The sequence below is a fragment of the Falco peregrinus genome, chromosome 14 (assembly GCF_023634155.1).
Source record: "Falco peregrinus isolate bFalPer1 chromosome 14, bFalPer1.pri, whole genome shotgun sequence".
Taxonomy (NCBI): Eukaryota; Metazoa; Chordata; class Aves; order Falconiformes; family Falconidae; genus Falco; species Falco peregrinus.
Genome location: NC_073734.1, coordinates 931,286 through 947,165, shown reverse-complemented (window position 1 = coordinate 947,165; position 15,880 = coordinate 931,286). Strand labels below are relative to the sequence as shown.

The window sequence follows — 15,880 nt, the reverse complement described above, 5'->3', positions numbered from 1 at the left end:
TGGTAGTTAGCTCCGTGTTGCTTGGTCCCAGAGGTTTTGGTGTAGGAGCTGAGGTCCAGAATGCAGCAAAGACGTGCCGTCTGCCTTAGTGCACCTGAGTTGCTTCGGTTTCTTCCCCAGGAAAACAGGGGTCAAGAGAAGGCTCTTTGCTCTTTCTCCTGGGAAATGCGAAGGTCCAAGAGGCTTCTACCAAAGCCTGGCAAGGCTGTTGAAGCAGGCTTCCAGGATGCTGTTCAAGCAGGCTGCTTCTTTTCACTGTGGAAATACATAGGCAGGAACTTGTAAATCCCTGTACAGCTTCCCTCTGGGATTTCCAGATCTACTTGTCACCACCAAAACAAGTACCCAGTCGTGTGTAGCATCTCTTGGCAATGTCCTTGCCAACTGTTCTATCGCGTGATACGGCGTACGTTGAATCCTGCTTGATCTGGATTTTATGCTGAACTTCACCAATTGAATGTTTCAGTCCTGACTTGCAACAAAGGGATGGGAAGCGTTACGAAAGCTTTATTTCAAACTACACAAGAAAGTACAATTCTGAATAACTGGATTGCGTGTGCGCAGAGATCAAAAGCTGGTAAGATTTCCCATGTCAGCCAAAGGCATCAGTCATCTCTTCCATTTCGTTATGAACTTTTGAAAGCCAGTCTGAAATTTCAAACTGATGATCTTTGAATATAAGCAGCGTTTTATTCTAATTAGGTCGCCCCCACTTTCATTCAGATTTCTTTTTTAAATACTCTGAGGTTCCTGTCTTTCTGCTCTTTTATTTTTTTTTGCTTTAAGTGTTCAGCGAAATGTCATAATGAATTCCTCATTGGGAACTTTCTTAAAGGTTGAGTTCCTCTAATGCCTGTCTGTCTACCATCTGCCTATATATATGCACAGATGTATAAGAAATAATATGAGAAATTTGGGGAACACGTGAAATGGAATTGGGCTGCTGGAGAAGATAAAATCCTAGAATAACTTTGGAAGAGACCTCTGGAGATCATGTGAGCAAACACAGTGCTCAAAGCAAGACCAGTGTCTAAGTTTGATCAGGTGTGCACTCAACACGAAAAGTAAGACCAAGTGATACCAGCCTTCGTCTTTCCTTCTCAAGGCTGTGCAAAGCCTTGAGATCCCAGCATCTCCCTGTATGTGCTGTGCTCCAGCCCCTAAGCTCCTCTTCTGTAGAAAGGCTTTCGTGCCCACCAGCCTGCACTGCCAGGGATTCTTCCATCCCAAATACAGGTTTTTGCATTTTCCATCCCTCGGCTGCATGCGGTTCTGCTGTGTCCCCTGAATAGCAGCCCAGCCCTCCAGTATCTCGACTGTACTCCCCCAAGCTTGTATCCTCCACTCAAAATCCGAGTGCTCCCCACTCTTGACCAGGTCACCACGTCCCCTTGCAGCCTGGGAGCAGAACAACCACGTTCTCCCTGTGCGATGAGGCCATGGTGTGCCAGGAGTGGTTTCTCCAGCCAGTGCTGGGGACTGCGCTGGGTGACACTGGGTTCCCTGCTGCTTGTGCTGTGAGAAGTTGCTCAGGTGCCTGCCCCGAGGTCCCGGGTGAGCTCAGTGGCTCCAGCAGCCCCAGCAGAAAAGAACTGGCCTCCCAGCTGGCATGACAAGTTGGCTGGAGAGTCTCACCAATACACTGCTCCACAGGCGAGTAGGTCATTAGCTGTTAATTGTCTTTGAACAACTCTACTTACAGAGGCTTTCGCGGGAGAGACCGTTTTCCTCCTCATGTCAGGGGATTAATTTCCCTGCGTTAGAGGCTGTGACCAAGGCTGCATCATTATTAACGACAGGGGAAGTTTTTAGTTTAATGTCATTGCATTCTTTTGAATGACTCCCGTAATGATTGTTCAGCATCACAAACACTTAAACCTGTGCTTTGGACATTAATGCGTGATGTTTCCTGTCCTGGAGAGCTTAATGTGTAGATACGAGACGCAGTATTTAAGAGTTATGGCATAGGTGGTAGGAGTGCCAGCCTTACAGACTTACATTCAGGACTGTTTTAGTCTCTTCCTATTTAGTGGAGAACTGAAGCAGCTTTAGTGTGTGCTTAACTTTTGCTGAGTACGGATGTAGTGTTGTGTTAAAGCCAACATCAATATCACATAATAGTTTTGTGTGCCGCTATGTGTAAGCATGCGTGCACGTGAGAGGGGGAGGAGGCTTAGTGGAGTAGAAGGGAAAGAGAGATCAAAGTTTGTGGACCATCAGCTGGCCTCTGTGTCCTTCATTCTCTCTCTGCACAACTGAGACTTCTTAGTTGCTGCAACTTCTGTCTTCTGGCCTGGGCGAATTCAGGCTCTTGCCCCTTTGCAAGGCAGCCGCAGGCGCCACAGTTTCCTAGTCCAATGCGCTGCTCGTATCACTTCTCTCTGCCTCCTTTCTCAAAATTCCCTTGGCATCAAGTGTAACCTACCAGCTTTCACCTTCAGTGCATTTTTCAGCCCATCTCCAATGCTAACCTTTCCTCTCGGTCAGTACTGCGAGCTCTGCTCTTGCAGCGGGTCACTTCATAAGGACATTCCTTGCCTCTTACAACTTTATCTAAGGACTTGTGTGGTGTATTTTACTCCACGGCAGAGCTCTCAAATGAATCCACGGGGCCAATTCAGCATCCTTCTGCTGTTGCTTGTTCAGAACTCTCCCTTGCCGTGGTATCTACCAGAAAACATGGACACGTTTTGACTCCTCTTTCGTAAAGGGTGTGTGTGTGTGTGTGTGTGGGAACCCTGACACCAAAGCACTCCCCATTATGCAGCTTGGCTCTGTGCCTGTCCTCCCCCTGCATGTCCATACCCAGCTGTTCACTGCATAGTGTAGTAATAAAAAAAAATAACAATAGTATAAATATAAAAAGTCTTTTCCTGCCGTTCTCATTGTTAAGGCTGGTTAGTGAGTTTCTTCTCCACGGCATTCACGGAGATAAATGTCATTCCAGTACATTTCAGTTGAAAATGGTGCCTGGAAGCAGATCTCAGTGCAGCACTGCCTTTTCCTGACGTTACACTGTGCTGTGCTGTGCTATGGGTTAGAGAGGATCTGTCTGAGAAGGTCCATTTAGGAATGTCCCATCAAGCTCTGGAAGCTCAGGAAATGATCCTACATGGCACAGTGCCAGGAGCCGCCTTGCATCCCTCCCTGCAGTACCCATTATACTACATGGAGGTGTGGGGCTGGAGAGTTACCATGGGATGTACAGGGATGTGACAACAGAGCCTACGTGCAGGGAAAGAGGGAAAGAGAGAGCTTGTGAGATGCTGGCTCTGTGCAGGATTTTTTCAGTATGGAGATGGAGTCTTGGATGCTTTGACCTAACAGACTGTGTTTACTGGAGTGGTTACAGTGCTCGACTTTGGCTTTTATACCATTACCAAAAAATTACGTATGCCAAGATTAAGTGATCTTTGGGGTTTTTTTCCTGCAATAGGTCTTAGTTGACAGAGGGGGCAATTCAATCACCAGTAATTTTACTGTCGGTCTTGGGGTTGGAGGCAGCTTTTAATGAAATCAATTCTCAAACTCAGATGATTTTATAATGCAAATTAAGGCACCAGAGGAGTAAAGGGGTTTTGGTTGTAGAAGAGAAACATACCACGGGACGAAGTATGTTGCAGCCTCGTTGCACGCTGCACTGACTAAACGTATGGTTCCAGGAGGAAAGGCAGCGCGGTAGTCGGGAAAGCCTGAGCCACAGAACTGTCAGCGTTGTTCACTTGTCAGTTGGTTGCTAAATTGTCAGGAGTATTTTGCCCGTGGTATCCTCATGGGATTTAACTTTTGCCCAGCTTGGGGAGCTGATGCCTGGTGAAAGCAAGCAAGATGTAAACGCCAAGACAGATCACAATGAAATTGCTTACTAATCTGGTGTTGTTCCCTTTCTGAAGGGCAATTACGGGCAAGATCTCAGCAGGTTCTGCTGGGAAGGTCTCCCTCAGATTGGTGCGGCTAGATGAGTTTATACAAGCTGGGGATTGCAAGGCACCGTTGGGAGATCTGGACCTGTGAAAGTTTAGATGTTGTACATCAAAGCAAACGTACAAATGGACGTAGTTGAAAAGCATGTCAGAAGAAGAGCTATTAATAAACCTCCAAACCTTATCTTTCCTGTTTTGTCAGGAGCAGTAGTTATTCATTACAAGGGTAGATCTAACAGGACAAGAATTACCGTAAAGAACAGCTCACAATTAATGGCTAAAAGGCCAAAGTTTAGCCTGCCAGCTTCATCTGTTGGCAGTGGTTTTCATGTGGCTATTAGTGTGTCAGGGACGTTTCCTTAGCATCTCTTATCTGTAGGCTGCAGGGAACAGCTTAGTGATGTGGACTGAAGTTCAGAGTTCAGGTGAAGCACGGACCTTACATCCCTCTGGGTCTTGGAGAAGCAGGTCTACGTGAGGGATACCAAGCTCCTGCTACATCAGGAACCAAGTTGTCCTGTGGGTACAGCGTGGGGTGGGAGGCAGGAGGTGCGGTGTCTGACTTGTGCTCTGTTTCTCAGTCCTGAGAATGAGTCCTGACCTCGGTGGGATCCTCTTCTCTGGTAATTTGAAGATGTGAAGGTATCTACTTTCTCAGGCATCCCCTGAAGTCATCCTCAGGAGTGTCATTCCCATCCCAGCTATCTGAGGGCAGGGGTATGCAGACATGGGGATGGAGTAGGAAGGGCATGGGATGGGAGGTAGTGCTGAAGTGTGGCCCTTAACCGGCAGCTTTTCTGTTCTGGCAATGTTTCTGGTAAAAACAACAAACTAAAAGAGGTGGGGGGGAATTTTTCTGTGCCTTTCCCACAGCAGGCAGTGATCCCCGCCAAGCACCAGCAGAGCCCTGCCCAGTATAACCAGGCACAACCCCCAGCGCAGGTGCAGGGCCATGTAGAGCAGCCCGGTTCTGAGGCTGGCGGCGCCTTGGCTTTCCTCCTCCCTCTCAAAAGCCTCAGGTCCAGCACGTGAACATTGCGGGCCCAATGCTTCCCCATTAGTCACTGGCGATGTTCTTGCTAGTCGTGATGGGAGCAGGTCAGGCCCCCAATTGCATCAGTGTCTCCTTAATGAGCAGGAACTCCAGCAGTTTCATCAGCTGTCACTGCTTCCATGAGCGAAGCGAAGCTTGCGCATGGCTCCATTTTTTCTCATTATTTCTGTGGGCTGCACTCCCCAATCACTGTAAAACTCTGCAGAAAATATTTTTAAGGTGACAAATTGACCACCAGCAAAGCACTAAATCCAATAACTTTTGCTTTCTAAGTGAGGCTGTACAAGAGCCACAAAGCCCAGCTGCTGTTATGCAGAAACACGTTGCATCTGACTTTTCCCTGAGCATTAAAGGACTGAATTATGTGTCTGTCAGCTGAGAGCTGTTTACCTGGCGACAAATCATAATTGCTCTTGTTAAATCTAAAGTACACCGGCACATTTTCATACTATTTCCCACACATTGCACAGAATTTCTCTAGTAGGCCAAGCAAACAGTTACCAAGCCTGGATTACAACCCAGAGCCCCAGACTGCATTGCTTGTGAATACGCAGAAAACCTCCTGTTGAAGGTGCCTTGATATGCTCCTGCTAGCGGTGCTTCATTTAGCTAGAGATTTAATTGTTCAGGCTGTAAATGGGATACTCCTTTTGTGTCTTGTTTTCTTGTTTCTGTATCACTCTAACCTGCCTTTGCACTCGTACAGATTTTTCTTTGCTTAGAACAGCTTTCATTGAAATGCTGATAAAATGTGCCCTTTCTGAGGCAAAACCAGGATGCTTTCAAGGTAAAAAAAAAAAAAAAAAAGAAAGATAGATTAATTCTGCCATTAAAGTCTAATTATTCTCCGGTCATTCAAGAATAAACTTCTGTTCTCCCTGTCTGATTTCCAGGCTGTAATCTCACTGGGGCAGGTATTGCCTTGACATTTGCATCTCTTGAGGTTTATAGGTGGCAGGAAAAGACGGATTCCTGAGGAACTCAGTGTCAAGTTGTGCATGCAAATAACTCTTGCCATCTCCGTGCCCTTCAAAAACCCTCCTCCGATCGTATCGCTAGCAGTCAGACTCTTGAGCCTTGCTGCAGAAAACTGGATGCAGGGTATGGGGGAGACGAGGTCATTTTATCGCTTAGGATCTTCTGAGGGCTGGAGCTCTTCAGGAGTTGGGTCGGTGGCTCAGTTCCTGGCCCTGTATGTTCTCTTTTTCTGCTGCTGACTGTGGTTTCTTGGCCCCTTGCTAATACAGGTGAGCTGGAGTGAGCTGGACGGCAGAAGGAACGTAGTCCCCAAAGGTCCCACAATAATCCTGATGTGCCTCTCCGTGTTGCAGCCCTTTCTCTGTTGATCCCTCTGCTGGGACTCTTGGGATTGGCGATGCCATGCAAGTAACGGTGGACTTCCACCCAGAGAAGACTGGTGATTATTCCAGGCCCCTGACAGTTCACTATGACACAGGTAAGGTCTGGGCACTGCATGGTGCCCAGTCTCTGCGTCCTTCAAAACAGAGACCTTTCAAAGCAGAAAAATGTTAAGCTTGCTTTGCAGACTACTTCTAAAACCTTTTCTTTCAAAACCTCTGTATGTTTCGGTGCTTAAGTGAGCAGGTAAGGGGCAAAGGCTGCGTGTGCCCTCGTTCTGTGTGGCTGTGTGCCGGTCTCTCCCTGGGGGATGCTGGTGTCGGCTGGGTGCTCTCCACCCAGCACCCCCCATGACTGCCATCTGCCATCATTCCCTGTTGTCCCGGTCACCTTAATTGCCTCTCCAGGTGTATCTCCCCTGTCCCGGCTTTGCCTCAAAGAAAAGTGACAAATAGTTGGTGTTTAGGGGGCTTTTAAAGTGCATCCCCTCAAGCAGGAATGAGGTTTTTTGGAATCGGGTTTTGCTGGGAGTTGCTGAGTCGGAGGCGGGAGGAACCTTGATTCTCCGTTACGGTGTGCATATGCACGTGTGAAGCTTCATTCCTTGGCGGTGCTATGTTTGAAGCGCGACGTGGGAATGCGTGCCTCTGTCAGACTCGCTCCAATGCCGCTGTCTCTTACACATCTGTCCCCTGCACTGCTTCTACGTTGTTTTGCCGCAGAGCCTTGTTCTTTCTTTTTGCCTTCTCCCACAGCTCACGACATCAGGACTAATGCAGCCAGGACTTGAGGGCTCTTGGGATTTGGCAGGAAGAGCTCGCTGCCTCCCGAGATAGGTGTAACATTTATATTAGGCTAGGAGAAGCTGAGGTCAGGCCACAGAAACACCATCAGCTTTACGCTTCACTGAAGAGTAAGCGGGGAATATCTTTAGGAAAAGGCGCCATGTTAGAATGCTTCTGTCGGCCTTGGCTCAGCAGGGGTATGTTGTGGTGCCGAACGAGGCGCTTCCTCAGTTGCGTGAAGGCACTTGGCGTGTGTTTCCTCTCGCCTGAGAGGGAGGTTTGGTTTGTCCCTGTTCCTCAGCGTTGGTCCTTGGAAGTGTGGTGTCCTAACCGAGGGGATACTGTGTGCTGCTTTAGCCCGGCAAAGAGCATTTTAGTTGTCTTGGGTTTGTGGAAGTTACAAATGCTCCTGTATCTTCCAAACACTTATGTAGCCTCACGACTTATTTCAGCTTTGTCTAATGTTTTCCAGTTATTGACATATTCACGGAGAATGGTTGATGCTCACTCAGAGGAGCTTATTGTTTTGGGTAACAGTTTCTAGGACGGGTGACTGAAATATCAGCTAGGGAAGCACAAAAACGTGCCTTATTTGTATGCCTATACAGAATCTATAGGATAAAATTCAGAGGGCTAGAATTTCTCTGGGGCAGATGAGCAGTGACAGTGGAGATTAGGGCCGTAGGGTTTATACTTTGTGACGGAACAGAGTGAGCGAATAATTAGGGCCAGGATCTTCGTGGCTTGCTTTGAAAAACCTGAGAGTCTTGTTCTTACTGAAACAGCTGGTTCCCCCATAGTCAATCTTTGCAAAAGTCATTTGTGTGGGTAGGCCACGGGGATAAACTCTCTGCTGGCTCCGAGATGGGTGTTTTCCCAGGAACACGTGCAGCTCCCTGGGAGATGAACCCAGGATTTCATTCCTGCCTGCCAGTACAATGTTGCAGTTATTTTGAAATAAACTACGAATTGCGAAGGAGAGCAAGGGGATAATGAAGGGATTATCTCTCTAGCTTTGAAGCGTACAGGTAAGTGAAAGGCTGCTGAGATGAATTGCTAAAGTGAAGCAGAAACGTGTAATCAATCAGTCTTTTGAGGTGTGGTGCAGAGTTTATTGCAGGAGTAGTGCAGAGCACCAGACAGCGTTCCCTGACCTCGCGTGGCGAGCCCTGGCTAATGTGTCCGGCACCACGGCAGGCTCCCTGTGACGCGCGTACAGAAAGCAGCCGGGTTGCTCTTTCAGAGCCACCAACGGAGTGTTTATTAAGAAACAGAAGTGCTAAGAGCAAAACAGCAGTTTAAGGTGTTGGGAGGCGTTTCCCTCGCTTGGCTGTGTATCAGTACTGACTTGCTCGCAGGCAGCAGTCGTTCTCAATGGATCACACCCTTCTTAGGGTGACTTACGCAGGATCAGGTGAACGTTGCTTAAATTTCTGCTGAAGCTGGGTCAGATCTGTCCCTAGCATTGCTTAAGCAAGCATGGAGCTCTTCCATGTGAACAAGTCACAATTTTTCCCTTAGCGTATGATTTGGTTGATTTAAATTGTGTGTCTTTTGGGCTGGTTAGGAGCACAGGTACTGTCCCCTGGATAGACTGTGTGTGTGGTGGCGGTTCTGTTGCTCCAAATTTATGGATGAGTGTGGAGAAAATGTTTGCTGCTATGAGCGTAATGATTTACAATGAAAACTTGTCCTTCAGTGCTTTACATGCCTAAACTCCTCCTTTTCGCCTGTGTACATGTGTCTGGGTGTGAAAAATCCCAGCTCGTACTGAAATGAGGGTGACTTGGGATGTTCTGGGCTCCAGCATATCCCTGTCCAGCACCTTAACATCAGATTATGGTACTTGAAAGGGTTTCTGAAACCTGCGTGCGAAGCACTCGTACAGCTTTGGAAAAGGTTTCAATACCACTGAAAGTCCTGTCGGTCACTTGGCCTTTCCCAGATGACGTTCAGCCCACCCTGTGTGGACCGTGTGGATGTGGGAAAATAAGTTTATGGAGGTAAGTCCTAGTCTCAACCAATCCAGTATTCATGAAGTTTTGATATTCTTTCAGCTGTCAAGTCCTGCTCATGTGAGATGATGCCCAAGCTGCTTGCACTGAGTGCTGCTGATTGTACACCAAACCCAGCTTGCTGCAGTAACATTTATTGCAACCTGGCAGCGTAGCACCAGCTTGGTGTGGGAAGGTGAGCTTTGCTCAGGGACACGTGGCTGAGGAGATGCATGACGGGTTCCCAGAGGTGTGCCAGAGGTGCAAAGCAAATCCACCAGTCCAATGCCATCCAAAACAATAACGTCTACGGCAGGTGCTCCATGCAGGTGAAGAAGGCTGCCAGAGACAGGAGGTGCCGGCGAGATGCTTGGAGTTGTGGAAGGAGAATTGCTTCTCTACTCAGAGCTCCCTAAATGCTGACTCACATTAGGCTCCTGTCTCCAACGAGTACTAGTATAGTATGATGAGTGGTCTTCAAGGTGTAGGACCAGATCCTGTGCCTGTATGTGGGTGCCTCCAGTGCCCACTGGCCCTTGTGGCAAGGTGCTACAACACGCTTCTAGCCCAGGGGATCTGTGGTGCGGTATTGAAATTCCTCTGTGCAGTTTTTCCCCATCGGTTGCTGCATCCCTTGGCATCTCTTTGTCAGCACAGAAAACTTCAGTAATTAGCAAAGCACCACTGAGCTTGTGCGTGGCCGACGGACGCTATGTATTGAGATGCTTTTATTGCTGTCAGTAATAAAAGTAGTGATGCGGATGGCTCTCTTTCAGTAGCTCTGTGAGTCTAATGCAGAAGCAAAAGCCTGGGGCAGGATCTCACCCTCTTTGAGGGGGGAGATCAGAACCCATACCCATAGGAGTATTTTAGGAGACAGCACACCCAAGAGGAGGCAGCCCTCAAGCAGAACTGCCTATTCCATTACTCTTCTGTCTCCCCTTGGTTCAGAGCCCCAAAAAGCGGTTTCCCCAGAAGAGAGGTAACGTGTGTGGCTCAGGAGTAGTTCTCGGTGGTTTTAGTCCTGCTGGAAGCCTCCAGCCTTGTGCTAAAAGCCTGCTGAGGAACCGTCTAGGTGTTTGGCAGATGAATACCCTGTTTTCCCTCAACTTCCCACACAGCTTGCAGGAGGGCTGACAGCTGCTGAGCAGGAGCTGTGCTAAAGCAAATCTTGGCTTGTTTGCTGTGGATGGCAGACCCAGGCTCAGAGCATCCTTTGTGGTTCTGCACGCCCAGGGCACAGATGGGGGAGTTCAGCCTCGGCTCCTCAATTGCTTACTTCAAGGGCAGGTAGAAAGTGCGAGCAGGGTCTGATTCTGGCTCCGTGGTTGTTAATCAGAGTGAGTTTTCCTGCGCTGGCTCAGTTCCTGTCCCCGTAGGAAGTGGGTGAAGTCATGTCTCCCCTCCTGAGCCCTGGGCAGCAAAACTTGCTCTGTGCCAGATTCAGGTTATTCCTATATGGCAGGAGAGAGCAGCTAAACAGACTTCTTCAGTGCAGCACGCTGGGAGCTGGAGACAATGTGGAGCAGAGCTTGCCTTGCCCTGGGTCAGGGAGGGGTCTGGCTGCCTTGTTCCCCCGCCGCTGAGCTTTGCTGCCTGGCCCTGGAAGCAGGGGGTCCCCAGCACCGTTTCCTCCCCATTGCTGCTTGCTAGGCGTGGGGCAAATGCCAGCAGCCTCGTAGAATCATAGAATGATGGAGGTTGGAAAAGACCTTGAAGATGACCAAGTCCAACTTAACCCCGGATTGCCAAGCCCACCACTAAACTGTGTCCCGAAGCACCACATCTGTGTGTTTGTCAAACGCGTCAGGGGTGGTGATTCCAGCCTGCAGCGTGGAGAAGCAAGCCCTGCCGGAGCCGTCTCCTCCCTGGCAGGCTCCCGCCAGCCCCCCAGTCCCGAAGGCTGGCCAGCAGCTGCTGCTTAGGCTGCCCGCACGCGGGGGGCTGCTGCAGGGGGGTTTGGTACTGAGCACCGGAGAGCTACTGGGATGTGTGGTTTGGGTTGGTCAGTAAGCGTGATGAGCTGGCCTCAGATCTTCCCCTTCCTCTAAGCCAGCACCAACACTTGCACGATAGACAAGATCTCCTTAGGGCAACGTAAGCATAAAAAATAATAACAAAAGAATTTCTTGGGTAGATCTGGAAGAACTGGCTGGGGATCACTGTATTTAGTGCGGCAGCAATGCTCAGGGTGGCAGGGGATGTCAGAAGAGGATCTGGGTCTTCTGCCCTACGCAGGACGGCCTGAGCCACTGCCCTGAGGTGCCTCTGCCCTTCTCGGTCTAACCACAGGCAGCTTCTCTGTGCTGCAGCAGCCTCTGGAGCTGTGAATGATAACCGCCAGCTTGAGAAAGCACCGAGGTTTCATCACAAATGGGGGAAAATGAGGCATGAGATCACAGGAAAAATCAAGGCATATGAAACACGATTAATTAGGGAGCTGATGTGGAGCTCTTCAGTCACCTGTGGCACGACAGAGAGTTTGGTGTGGTGTGTTAGAGCCATTTGGGTTTGGTGAAGATGACGGTAACTACAGAACCGGGTGTGCTCGGCTGGCAGCAGGGCAAGCACAGCCTGTGCATCTCGGCCGCGGTGGGAAACTGTGGTAGGGGCTGCATCGCGTTGCAAATGGGCCGAGGGGAATTGTCAGGGGCGCTGCTGACTGCTCAGCTCCTGCACAGATCAGCATGGGGTTCCCAGCCGGGAATGTCGGTGTGTTGGGGTGCTGAATCCCTTTCTTCAGCTGAAATTGATGCTGGGCTTAGCTGGATCAGCTTACGTTGGTAAATGAGGCCACCTCTGCAAGGGCTTGGCGGTGTGTTAGTGGCCACTGTACACACGCAGGAAGCTCATTAAATCCCAGCCCTACGTGTTTATTGATGTTTGAGGCTGAACACCTGTGGGCATCTCAGCTACTCGCAAGAGTAAAACATTACCTTGCTGTGATATTAGTCTGTGGTTTTGTGTAGACTTTGGAGAAGACAACCACCTCTGCATGCCTCTCTTCTCTTTCCTTTAAGAACCCCCTTTCTACCGAAGGTCCTGTCATCTTGCCAGGCTGGCACTGCCATCAGTAGCTTCCAGGAACTTGTTTGAAAACAAAATGAAAATCCTATTGGCTTAGCCTCTAGATCAAGCCTTTGTCTTTTCTCTCTGCAAACCCACGGATGGATGTGGATAGGCAGCAGGGTTTAGCTGAAGTTCAGCCCTTGCTGTGTTGCGTTTCACGTTCCTGAGATCACTCAGATTGCTGAGCCCTTGCGGTTTGTACTGACTCCAGCCAGAGCAGAGGAGGCTCAGGACTTGCCAAAAGTCTCAGTTTTGGCTGTTTTGTTCATCCCCAGAAGCAGACTTCCATGTGACGCCGCCTATCCCATTCTTAGCCTGTGAAGGATATCTGGAGAATGTAGTTTTCATCTCTTTGCAGGGCATCCTGGACTGCAGCTTGTCTCTTCTATCATCAGTGGAAATCACTAGTATGTTCTTAGGTGCCATGAACCCTGGATGCGTTTTGGGGCAGAACTGACCATTCATTAGTCTCCTTTCCTGGTGGATCAATCAGCGTTTGCTGAGAAGCAGAAGAGTAGCTTGAAGGGTGATTGATATATGAAGTGGCGTATTAAGCATGTCTTTGCCAGGCAATCAGAATGAAGGTTCCTGCCCTGTTTTTCCCCATGGGCCAAAAGCAATGTTTCAGTGATCAGCAACCCCAGCGTATCATGGCTGTAGTACCAATAATGATTATATATAGCCCACGGCATCCTGGATATGCGGCAGCGCTGTCTTGTGTTATCCAACAGTTTCATTGTCCTTTCAGTCCATTCTGCGAGGCTCCGTCACACTGGGCAGCACAAAGGCTCTGTGCTGGCTCCCAGATATTCCTGCGCTGGAGTATTTCATCCTGTAAGAAAGCCAACAGCCCTTCCTAAGCACAGTGCGGAGGAGGTAATGGGGAATCCTTTGGGTGCTCCATTACAGGAGGATGCACAACAAGGAGCCTGGTGGAAAGCAAGGTGACTCCTAAGTGCAGGAGAGCCGTCTGAAGAGCCCGCGACCTGTCCCGTAGACGCTGTGGCTGGTCATTGCTCTCCATCTGCCTTTTCCTGCCCATCTGTTGTCTCACGGTGGCTTGCAGTGCTCTGGGGTAGCAGATCCTTTCCTTGCGATGGGCTGCATGGGCTCAGAGGGGGCGTTGCTGGGGGCTTTAGCTGTTGACAGCATCAGCTGTGGCAGCAGTGATGATTAGGGTGCCCTGAGCTTTGTTGTAGCCTGGGCAATGGTCCTGTAGAAACCCCTGTGCTGGCAGCAGTTATTTAATGGTGAGGTTTATAAACAAGCTGCTCCTAGGGCTGGAGTAACTAGCACGATGGTTTTAATGATGTCTGAAGGTAGCTCATGAGCACTGCCTCAGAGAAGCACTTAAAAATGACTGTCGCTGCCCTGTGTTTTGCTCTAGTGCTGGAAATACGAGCGTGGGGACTGGCAGGTGGCCTTTGTCAGAGACCCAGCACACTTTGTAGGTGATGCCATTAGCTTCCTGACAGCAAAACAGCTCAGAGCAGCGCTCCTGGCTCTGACCGAGGTAGCTCTGTGGGAGGTGCAGCCAAAAGCATATGGTGGGGAGGGCTGGATCCCGCCGCAGGGGACTCCTCTCGCTTTCCAGAGATCGTTAGCCTGGTGAAGTGACTCCCTTCTCCGGTGGTGAAGTGGTACCAGCAGACCTTTGCATGCTGTTTGAAAAACCAGAATATGCTGGTGATGGTGAGGCAGTTGGGTATCGTGATAGTAGCAGGAGCAAAAGAACTGCTCAAAGGGTCGATGTGGAGGTACAATGACACTTCTGAGTGAAGAGCTCGGCTTTCGTTGCTTGCTTGTATTTTCAGTGAAAAAGCAGCAGGACCTGTCTCTTTTAGAAGAGGTGAGAGCCAGGCGTAGTTTTCTGACAAACTGGGCAAATTAACTTAAACTTGCTTTCCCTGTTACCCAAATATTCTGAACCTGACTGTCATGCACTCCTAAAAAGGTTTAAAATCCAAATTCAGCGATGAGGGAGTTACAGGGATAGAGGGAGAATATTACGGTGAGGACGAAAGGCAGCAGAGTGCTGTTTTGTTTCTCTTCAGTCTAATCCATCTGGCTACCAGCTTCCTAATATTTAGAGCAGTAATCGATGGAGGAAGGTACTGGCTGTTGAATGCTGGGAACGCATTCTTCGTAAAACCTGAAATTTGTTTTGAAATCTTGTTCAAGGGTTTGCTTAATATTCGGAAAGATATTTTAGCTCTTCTGTAAATTCCCTCTCCTCCTGCACAACAGGCCCCCCAGAGGATGACCCAGTGCTGGGTTTCTTACTTTCAGATAGTTAAAAGTTACCATGATGTGCTAAGATACCGGTGGCCATAGCCATGCAGATGGATGCTGGAATAAAACACGGTGGTGTTCCCGCTGTCTCAGAGAGCATCGCTCAGGAGTGCACAGCCCAAAGCACCTGCTCTACTGCTGTGTAAGAAGCCTCTCTTTTAATTTCAAGTTCAGGTGTTGCTTTGTTCAGGTTGCAGAGTGAGCTGTGTCCTGCTGTCTCTGGGAAATACGTCAAAAGCGTGTAAGAATGAGAGAGCTGACAGCCTGTAATAAGATCATCGTGTTGTGTAAGTAACGATAGGGCAGGTACGTCTGGATTCAGTAAATGTGCTTTCATGGCAGCAAAGCGTCCCAAAGCACAGACCCATGGACATTACCCCATCAGGTGAAATACCTAGGGCTACATTGCTGGTACAGTACAGAGATTGTTTTGTTGTTGTTTTTTTCTTTTCCTCCAGACTTATATATTAAACCATCAAGAGTCTTAAATAAATGTCACATCTGATTTGGCACCCAGGCCATGAAGCCTGCAGCTGCCCTGGGCCAACCCTGACAGCTCTGCTGTGTCAGTTTATCTGCCTGGCAGAAAGACCTGCTGCTCCCTCCTGACTCGCTGGCGTCTGCACGCTCTCGTCTGTACCGGGAGGTTTGTGGGTTTACACAGTCAGCACGATGCCAGATCCTTCTCTCTGTGGTAGAAGGTGCTCCGGCAAAGCCCTCCAGCCTTCAGAAGCGTCCTCGGTGCCTGCAGCCGGGAGTGTAAGTGCTCTCCAGGAGAGCAGCGGTAGGGGATGCTTAGCAAAGCGTGTAGAAGCAGGCAGTGCATATGCTTTCTCCCTCGTGGGCCTTGGAGGCAGCATTTTTCTGTGCTGGAGGCTTTATTCATGTCTTTGTTTAATCGCTTCTGATGGTTTTACCTTCCAAGCCTTTGTCCAGTTGCTTTGTGGATTTATAGCGATGAGCGCCTGTAGGCACCTATGGCAGTACGTTCCAAAGGAAGGAATATTCCTTGGAAAAGTACTAGTACTACTTTTCTCTAATTTTGACTAATACCATTTCAGGCCCTCAGGTTCCTGTTTTACAACAAATTGTGACAACTTTTTCCTCGTTCACTTTTTCCCAGGCCATTCATACTTCTACAAACCTACCTATCTCCTGTGTGGTTTCTAGGTTGAGGAATCCTGTTCAGTCTTCGTATAGAAGCTGCTCTGTACTTTGGAGAAGGGCAGAAAGAACGATTAAATTTCAAAGGCTTCAGGTTGGTTTTTAAGATCAGAACTATACCCATTATTTCAAGACCCACCTGGCCATGGGTTTAGACAGGGAGATCATGATAGTTTTCGTGGAGTTCATTTTGCAGTACTTTGTTGTCTCGTAGAGCATTTTTCATGTCATGTTTCCATG

At 49.0% G+C, this 15,880-nt stretch overlaps 1 pseudogene; it reads left to right on the top strand.

Annotated features, from left to right (window-relative positions):
* Window positions 1-15,880, top strand: part of LOC129785685 (hydrocephalus-inducing protein homolog) — an 80,571-nt pseudogene that overhangs the window by 27,687 nt on the left and 37,004 nt on the right.